Below are 10,622 nucleotides of genomic sequence, written 5' to 3'. Positions count from 1 at the left end.
AAATAAGAAAGCCCTAGAGGTTGCGACACATGCAACAGAATATTTTTTTTTTTTAATAACTATTCTTCTCGATAAATTTGTATGTATAAAATAGAGAACCATATTTACTAGCCATGAAGAAAGCTATGATATCACATAAAAGAAAGTCAGTTATTAAAAACAACTATAAACAGAACTACAGTCACGTGGAATTATTATGTATTTTTCGTAACCAGATTCACAATAATAAAGCACTTATATTGTGAAAATTTCATGTGACGTAAACAAGTGCTGTTCAAATTTTAAGGCTTTTTGACTTCCGATATTATTTCTGCTTTTGACGATCGTCTTATTAAAAATCTTAGTTTTACAGCACTGATTATTCATCTATCATGTTCCCACATAATTTCTGAGGTTAAGATGAAATTAGACTTGCAATTTAATAGCAATAGCAGCACTTTCAGCATCAAATTCCCCATGTTTTTAAATGGGAGAACAATTGCCCATCAAAAGCGTAGGAACACAACAGAGGTGCTGCCACCTACAATAGTTTGCTTTGACCAGGCCTATTTAAATGTAATAGGCTTCTAAGGCACAGTGAATAAAGTTTCGAGCCTGACCGCAAAACACCAAATGCTCCCTTAGAACCCAGCAATGGGACGCACCCAGTGATGTGCCGTACACTATAAGTACACTGACATTTTTAACTATATTGGTTCCTAACGAACTGACAAGAATCCTATTTACAACAAAATTTCTCTTCTCCTCTATCATCAACTATGGAAGAAGATAATTAGTATCCAAAAAAAGCAACAGATGGCAGTCGAGAGCCAACATTAGTTTTTTTTAATAAAATACTAGAATATTTCATATGTTAGGTTGTTTTCTAGGTGAGAAATTGTTCGAATTTGGAAGGGAGCGTATGAAAAGTTACCCTCACACATCAGCAACTGATACGCAGTATAATCTTGTTTTATTTCCACGGCGCCCTATGCTAAGTTATCACTTTTTGCCATGTTGTTTAAGTAGTGTAATTTATCATATAAAATCGATAAAGTACGAGGTATTGCCTGTACTAAAATTAGGTCAAAATGCCTATATAAGCTTATTGCTCAAGTGTCCTCCTCTATCAAATTTAAGATTTTTGAGAAAGTACGACTCCCCCTCTTAGATTGATTTGGCTATACCTGTATCTGTCAGATTGTTATTCATAAGCTTGTTAAAAATATGTCCCTCTTGATACAGTTTTGGCTTCACTTAAAACTAATCCAATAAGCTCATAAGAGCTTTTTGATTACACAGTAGTACACTGTAATATAATCTTAAATACTTGTTTAAAATATTTTTGTACTATTATGTTAATATGTTGACCTGGAATGTTCTGAATATTTTAATTTAGGACCGGGCTCAACTGATATATCTAATACTAAGACAATGCATTGTGCAGAAGTCTTCTAGAATTGCTCAGTTTGGTTTCGCGTAGGTATTTTTATTTTGTTGAGTCTCTCAGTTTGGTTTCGCGTGGGTATTTTTATTTTGTTGAGTCTCTCTGTTTGGTTTCGCGTATGTATTTTTATTTCTTGAGTCTCTTAGTTTCGTAGATACAGCGTGTGGGTATTTTTATTTTGTTGAGTCTTTATTGCCATATTTTGTTAGGTATAAGTTGTATTTATATTTTTACTTATCAACGAGTGGACATTAGAAAACAGCAAACAGAATTTGATAAGCGACAACAACAGAGCCATCTATGTACAAATGTCTGAACTCGATGAATGCTTGAGGGGGACAAGTTATTTTATTTTTCAGTACGTCAATATTTTTAACTTGTTTTGCTAGTGAATGGGTTAGGTGATTTGCAACGATGAAGGCCTTCTAGCAATACGAACTTAGCTTAAGCCGGCGTAATTTGCTAAAATATCTTGAAATTTGCATATTTCTCATACAGCCGTATCTTGCTCTATTACACCTCTTCAAAAAAATTGCTAATTAGTGGCACAACAGGTCCTAATAGGCGGCAAGCATACAGTGATATGGGGATATGTGAATTGCGATCGATCGAATTGAAACTAGGATATTTTGCGTTTTTTTAATATGATAGTTTAAAAAAAACAGAGATTTTGATTGGCTAATAATTTATACGTGGTGTTTTCTGATTGGTTTAAGTAAGCAAGATTTTTATTGGCTCTATAAATTTATATAAGTCAGAGCACAGTGCTGTTTTCTCACCTTTGCTGGATTGGCAGAGGAACCCACATTGCGGGGGATAGAACCTGGCTCTGCCGGGCTTCGCCAAAGTATTGATCCACAGAATCACTGACCTACAGAAGCAATACATAACACATGCTATTAGGTCATTGCTTTTCTATGCCCGTGCAGACATGCAATTGTACTAGGTCAGTGCTTCTGTGGATCAATACTTATTCTATCTTTGTGCATGTAGGCTATTAGTTTTTACAATTTGTTACAGTTTTATTAAGTATAGAGTTTTGATTTAAACTTTAAGAAATCTGATATTTGTATGAATTTGTATTTGTATTGAATTTTGATTTTTTTCCCGAGAAAATTTATATATAAATACCAGAGCTGAAAAAAAAATATTATAATTATAACTATTGTTTTTAAGTTATATTCTATTAATTATTGTAAGTTTGAAAGTGTTTTTTTCTAGTAAATAGAATCTTATTAAATTTTGAGTTGATTGTGCGTTTTGTATTTTTCTCTGAGAAAATTTATACCGAGAAACTTCTATTTAAATAATATCTTGTAAAAATGACAACTTGTATAACCGACTTACCACTTGAATTGCTGTACAAGATTTTTGAGTATACAGTCGACGGAGGTAAGGATGTTGCGAGGCTTGTTGAGTTAAGCAAAATAGTGCCTGAATTTCGTACACCGTGCGAGATGATTCTTATGGACAATCTTCGCAAAATAAGCCGTATGAAAAACTTGCAGAATCTTGATTCTCTTTTTCGGGCTGCAGGCAAAAAGTTGGCAGATAGGATGGATGAGCTTCATGAGGAGAGGGAAGGAAGGAGACGATATACGTACGATTGGTATGAGTCAAACGCGGAAACAGACCGCATCATCACACAACTCATTGCATTGACTGAGGCGCGAACTTTCTTCCTGTCACGTGAATTGTGTTGATTGGTTCGCTAAGGGAAATTCCCCGATTAGTAAATTGAGGTTATAAATATAATATATTTTTACTACTTATGTGTGTCTAGTTTTTTACACCACAGATAAACGGTTACACAGTGTAACATTAACTCGTCTATTTTGTTGATTTGGTGTTAAGTAGTGTATTTGGTGTCTGCATGTGTAGTACTACGTTCTGGAGCGGTGTAGTGTGTGGTGTATGGTTACATGGTGCGAGTTTACTAAACAAATGAATGTTTAAAACAGAGGCAATTGTTGAATTTTTTGAACTTGAATACAGCACTTGCCTAGCGCTGGGATACATCTGCACTCCACCATATGTCTAAAAGTGTAGCGAACTAGACGGGGCTAATAATTTCTTAACTGCAATCATTTTTCCAAAGAAGGTGACTTGGGTTTATAGATGTTTTTAGAGTTTTAACACAAACACACAGCGTAAATTTATTTTTGTAGTGTTTAATTGATAAAATTGCTTGATTTTACTTCGCTTTTTTGCCTCTTGCTGCGACTGTTGTACATTTAAAGAAGGTAAGGATCATGTTTCTAAGAAGTAGGGATATAATTGATCGAGATAGAGATTGTGAGAAAAGAGAAAATATGTAAGCAGAGGATAAGGAAAATTTTACATTTTGAGTTTCTTATTGTGATAGAACAAGGAGATAAATGGATTAACTTTTGCAGGCAACCAAATCTTATAAAATATTGATAAAAGATACGCTTTCTATTAAAAATGTAATTACTTATAAACATAGAATGCGTGATATTCTCGAAAAACTTAACCCCTCTTCTCTCCCTTCAAGAATTCGAATCCTGATAAAACAAACAAAAAAAAACATCAACACGGACAACAAACATGTATCACATGAAATATCAAACAACCTATTTTGTTTAGTTAAAAAATTCTAAATTTAATATCTAATGAAAACACATGATAACAACTTATTTGAACTAGTTTCCAAATTCAAATAGTTAGGAGTAATATTAACAAATGAAAATTATATTAAAGAGGAAATAAAATAAAAAGTAGGCTTAATTCAGGAAATGCATGTTACTTCTCTCTAAGAAACTAAAAGTTAAAATATACAAAACAGTAATTTTGTCTTAAGTAGTATTATATGGTTGTGAAACTTGGTCTATTATATTGAAAGAGGAACATAAATTGAGAGTATTTGAAAATATGATTGTTATGAAAATATTTCGACCTAAAAGAGATGAGTGGAGAAGGTTACATAATTTAGAACTACATAATTAATATTCATGTCCAGATATTATTAGAATAATTAAATCAAGAAGACTTAGGTGGACAGGTCATGTAGCACGAATAGAAGAGGAAAGAGTAGTTTACAGGATTCTTGTTGGGAGACCTGATGGTAAGAGACCTGTAGGAAGACCAAGACGAAGATGGAGGGACAATGTTGAGATAGACATAAAGGAAATCGGTAGGGATGGAAAAGAGTATATAGATCTTGCTTAAGATAGGGACAGATGAAAGACCCGTATTTCTGCAGCTACGAACCTTTGGGTTTAAGAAGGCTAGAGAGTTAGTTAGTTAGTTATGAAAGCACATGTTACTATAAAAATAATACAATCCCTGGCATAGAATGAATTTTTAAAAGATGAAATTTATTTCCACATAATGAACCTCAACCTATACAATTGTATATTTTTTTTAATCTGCAGTATTTAAATTAAACAGACTTAAATAAGAATTGGGAGTACGTACATAATAGAATAGAATCAACAGTTAAATAATGTATAAACCAAGAAAAAAGTAAGCAATGTTTCGCATAACCTAATAGAAATAGACTTAGGTGGTTAAAGAACAGCATGTTTAGAAGTAGCAAAAAAAAAAGAGATTACTAGAAAAGTAAAATTAACGCAATTGAAATAAAAGTATCAGAGGTGCAAATAAATTTAGAAAGGGATGGCAACCTAAAGTAAACTTGATAAAAAATGGCTGACTCAACCGATATTTTAAATAGATGGAAGAATTGCTTTAATGACCTTTTAAGTGTTTATGTAGGAGATAAATTAGAAATAAATGAAGTACGGACAGCAGAACTTATAGTTCCAGAAACTAACTTGATTGAAGTTAAAGATGCTAAAGAGATAAATTATTCGAATTTGGAATACCTAAGAATCTTGTTAATATGTCTGACAAATGTACAATTCATGATGGATTAAAAAAAAAAAAGAAGATGCATTATCTCCATTGCTCTTTATTTTTGCTTTAGAATATGCTGTTAGGAAGGTAAAAAAAACTAACGAAGTACTAAAATTAAACGGTTAGCATATGCAGATGATGTAGACTTACTGGGGAATGATGTAAATACAATTAAGAATAATGCTAAAATATTTTTTCAAAGCAGCTAAAGAGATAGGTTTGGAAGTTAGCAATGAGAAATCTAAAAATATGTGCTTACAGGCCAAAACCAAGTGATAACAACTTGTTTGAACCAGTTTGGTTAAATTCAAATACTTAGTAGTAATACTAACAAATGAAAAATGATATTAAAGAGAAAATGAAAGGAAGGCTTAATTCATGTTACTTTTCTCTGTCTTCTTGTTTCATATCTAAGGAACTAAAAAATTAAAAAATATATATATATAGATCTTGCTCAGGATAAGGACAAATTGAACTGTAACTATGAACTTTCGGGTTCAAGAAGGCTAGAGAATTAATTACTTAATTATATTCAATGTAATATGGTTTCACATATTTTAAAAAAAATCACAAAAGTAGTAACATGGTATTCATATTGACAAGGGAATTCCTACAAAACTCATTTTCCTCGTAAGTTTACTAATAGCAGTTACATCCTTGTGATATGTTTGACTAATCGCGAAGATGAGGATGACAGTACGTTCCATCGTCTCTATATAAACGTTTCAACGTCCTGGTAAACGATGTCGACTAATGTTAACAGCCATTTTTTATTAAGTTTACTTTAGGTTGCCATCCCTTTCTAAATTTATTTGCACCTCTGATACTTTTATTTCAATTGTGTTAATTTTACTTTTCTAGTAATCTCTTTTTTTTGCTACTTCTAAACATGCTGTTCTTTAACCACCTAAGTCTATTTCTATTAGGTTATGCGAACCATTGCTTACTTTTTCTTGGTTTATACATTATTTAACTGTTGATTCTATTCTATTATGTACGTACTCCCAATTCTTATTTAAGTCTGTTTAATTTAAATAATGCAGATTAAAAAAAATATACAATTGTATAGGTTGAGGTTCATTATGTGGAAATAAATTTCATCTTTTAAAAATTCATTCTATGCCAGGGATTGTATTTTTTTATAGTAACATGTGCTTTCATAATTAACTAACTAACTCTCTAGCCTTCTTAAACCTAAAGGTTCGTAGGTGCAGCAATACAGGCCTTCCATCTGTCCCTATCTTGAGTAAGATCTATATACTCTTTTCCATCCCTACCGATTTCCTTTATGTCTATCTCAATATTGTCCCTCCATCTTCGTCTTGGTCTTCCTACAGGTCTCTTACCATCAGGTCTCCCAACAAGAATCCTGTAAACTACTCTTTCCTCTTCTATTTGTGCTACATGACCTGTCCGCCTAAGTCTTCTTGATTTAATTATTATAATAATATCTGGATATGAATATTAATTATGTAGTTCTAAATTATGTAACCTTCTCCACTCATCTCTTTTAGGTCGAAATATTTTCATAACAATCATATTTTCAAATACTCTCAATTTATGTTCCTCTTTCAATATAATAGACCAAGTTTCACACCCATATAATAGTACTTGAGACAAAATTACTGTTTTGTATATTTTAACTTTTAGTTTCTTAGAGAGAAGTAACATGCATTTCCTGAATTAAGCCTACTTTTTATTTTATTTCCTCTTTAATATAATTTTCATTTGTTAATATTACTCCTAAATATTTGAAATTGGAAATTAGTTCAAATAAGATGTTATCATGTGTTTTCATTAGATATTAAATTTAGAATTTTTTAACTAAACAAAATAGGTTGTTTGATATTTCATGTGATACATGTTTGTTGTCCGTGTTGATGTTGTTTTTTTTGTTTGTTTTATCAGGATTCGAATTCTTGAAGGGAGAGAAGAGGGGTTAAGTTTTTCGAGAATATCACGCATTCTTTGTTTATAAGTAATTACATTTTTAATAGAAAGCGTATCTTTTATCAAAATTTTATAAGATTTGGTTGCCTGCAAAAGTTAATCCATTTATCTCCTTGTTCTATCACAATAAGAAACTCAAAATGTAAAATTTTCCTTATCCTCTGCTTACACATTTTCTCTTTTCTCACAATCTCTATCTCGATCAATTATATCCCTACTTCTTAGAAACATGATCCTTACCTTCTTTAAATGTACAACAGTCGCAGCAAGAGGCAAAAAAGCGAAGTAAAATCAAGCAATTTTATCAATTAAACACTACAAAAATAAATTTACGCTGTGTGTTTGTGTTAAAACTCTAAAAACATCTATAAACCCAAGTCACCTTCTTTGGAAAAATGATTGCAGTTAAGAAATTATTAGCCCCGTCTAGTTCGCTACACTTTTAGACATATGGTGGAGTGCAGATGTATCCCAGCGCTAGGCAAGTGCTGTATTCAAGTTCAAAAAATTCAACAATTGCCTCTGTTTTAAACATTCATTTGTTTAGTAAACTCGCACCATGTAACCATACACCACACACTACACCGCTCCAGAACGTAGTACTACACATGCAGACACCAAATACGCTACTTAACACCAAATCAACAAAATAGACGAGTTAATGTTACACTGTGTAACCGTTTATCTGTGGTGTAAAAAACTAGACGCACATAAGTAGTAAAAATATATTATATTTATAACCTCAATTTACTAATCGGGGAATTTCCCTTAGCGAACCAATCAACACAATTCACGTGACAGGAAGAAAGTTCGCGCCTCAGTCAATGCAATGAGTTGTGTGATGATGCGGTCTGTTTCCGCGTTTGACTCATACCAATCGTACGTATATCGTCTCCTTCCTTCCCTCTCCTCATGAAGCTCATCCATCCTATCTGCCAACTTTTTGCCTGCAGCCCGAAAAAGAGAATCAAGATTCTGCAAGTTTTTCATACGGCTTATTTTGCGAAGATTGTCCATAAGAATCATCTCGCACGGTGTACGAAATTCAGGCACTATTTTGCTTAACTCAACAAGCCTCGCAACATCCTTACCTCCGTCGACTGTATACTCAAAAATCTTGTACAGCAATTCAAGTGGTAAGTCGGTTATACAAGTTGTCATTTTTACAAGATATTATTTAAATAGAAGTTTCTCGGTATAAATTTTCTCAGAGAAAAATACAAAACGCACAATCAACTCAAAATTTAATAAGATTCTATTTACTAGAAAAAAACACTTTCAAACTTACAATAATTAATAGAATATAACTTAAAAACAATAGTTATAATTATAATATTTTTTTTCAGCTCTGGTATTTATATATAAATTTTCTCGGGAAAAAAATCAAAATTCAATACAAATACAAATTCATACAAATATCAGATTTCTTAAAGTTTAAATCAAAACTCTATACTTAATAAAACTGTAACAAATTGTAAAAACTAATAGCCTACATGCACAAAGATAGAATAAGTATTGATCCACAGAAGCACTGACCTAGTACAATTGCATGTCTGCACGGGCATAGAAAAGCAATGACCTAATAGCATGTGTTATGTATTGCTTCTGTAGGTCAGTGATTCTGTGGATCAATACTTTGGCGAAGCCCGGCAGAGCCAGGTTCTATCCCCCGCAATGTGGGTTCCTCTGCCAATCCAGCAAAGGTGAGAAAACAGCACTGTGCTCTGACTTATATAAATTTATAGAGCCAATAAAAATCTTGCTTACTTAAACCAATCAGAAAACACCACGTATAAATTATTAGCCAATCAAAATCTCTGTTTTTTTTAAACTATCATATTAAAAAAACGCAAAATATCCTAGTTTCAATTCGATCGATCGCAATTCACATATCCCCATATCACTGTATGCTTGCCGCCTATTAGGACCTGTTGTGCCACTAATTAGCAATTTTTTTGAAGAGGTGTAATAGAGCAAGATACGGCTGTATGAGAAATATGCAAATTTCAAGATATTTTAGCAAATTACGCCGGCTTAAGCTAAGTTCGTATTGCTAGAAGGCCTTCATCGTTGCAAATCACCTAACCCATTCACTAGCAAAACAAGTTAAAAATATTGACGTACTGAAAAATAAAATAACTTGTCCCCCTCAAGCATTCATCGAGTTCAGATGGCTCTGTTGTTGTCGCTTATCAAATTCTGTTTGCTGTTTTCTAATGTCCACTCGGTGATAAGTAAAAATATAAATACAACTTATACCTAACAAAATATGGCAATAAAGACTCAACAAAATAAAAATACCCACACGCTGTATCTACGAAACTAAGAGACTCAAGAAATAAAAATACATACGCGAAACCAAACAGAGAGACTCAACAAAATAAAAATACCCACGCGAAACCAAACTGAGAGACTCAACAAAATAAAAATACCTACGCGAAACCAAACTGAGCAATTCTAGAAGACTTCTGCACAATGCATTGTCTTAGTATTAGATATATCAGTTGAGCCCGGTCCTAAATTAAAATATTCAGAACATTCCAGGTCAACATATTAACATAATAGTACAAAAATATTTTAAACAAGTATTTAAGATTATATTACAGTGTACTACTGTGTAATCAAAAAGCTCTTATGAGCTTATTGGATTAGTTTTAAGTGAAGCCAAAACTGTATCAAGAGGGACATATTTTTAACAAGCTTATGAATAACAATCTGACAGATACAGGTATAGCCAAATCAATCTAAGAGGGGGAGTCGTACTTTCTCAAAAATCTTAAATTTGATAGAGGAGGACACTTGAGCAATAAGCTTATATAGGCATTTTGACCTAATTTTAGTACAGGCAATACCTCGTACTTTATCGATTTTATAATATGGTAAATTACACTACTTGTTTACATAGATTATGTCATCTATGTGTATAAAATAGTCTACGTGTAGAATGTAGACTATCGTTGTTTACGTGTAAAGGCACACCACTGGTTGAACCCCATAGGTTGAAACGCAATGATCTTAGATATGCAACTCAGCACTACTGGTATACTATAGTGGATTGCGATTTTAGGGACGAAAATTTCCGGTGTAGTATTTAACCGCGTTTGGTACATCATGTTACGTTTCCCGCGCTTGCCGATGATTGAAATTTCTAGCAGAAAGCACGCGGCGTTGCCATTGTAGACAGAGTGAACCCCCTCATTGGGGTAAACCGAGGTCAGATTGCGCATAAGATACGCGAGAATGCGCAAATTCAACACCACACTAATCAGCACCACGCCTACGAAGCAAACGTCTTGCAGACACAAACGAAACACGTGGCAATTAGACCGCAACGTGGCAGCAACGTCTACGTAAGCGCCTCTCTTCT

The sequence above is a fragment of the Lepisma saccharinum genome, chromosome 26 (genome assembly GCF_977018435.1).
Source record: "Lepisma saccharinum chromosome 26, izLepSacc3.1, whole genome shotgun sequence".
Taxonomy (NCBI): Eukaryota; Metazoa; Arthropoda; class Insecta; order Zygentoma; family Lepismatidae; genus Lepisma; species Lepisma saccharinum.
The sequence above is the reverse complement of the archived record's forward strand: the minus strand, read 5'-3'. Positions refer to the sequence as shown.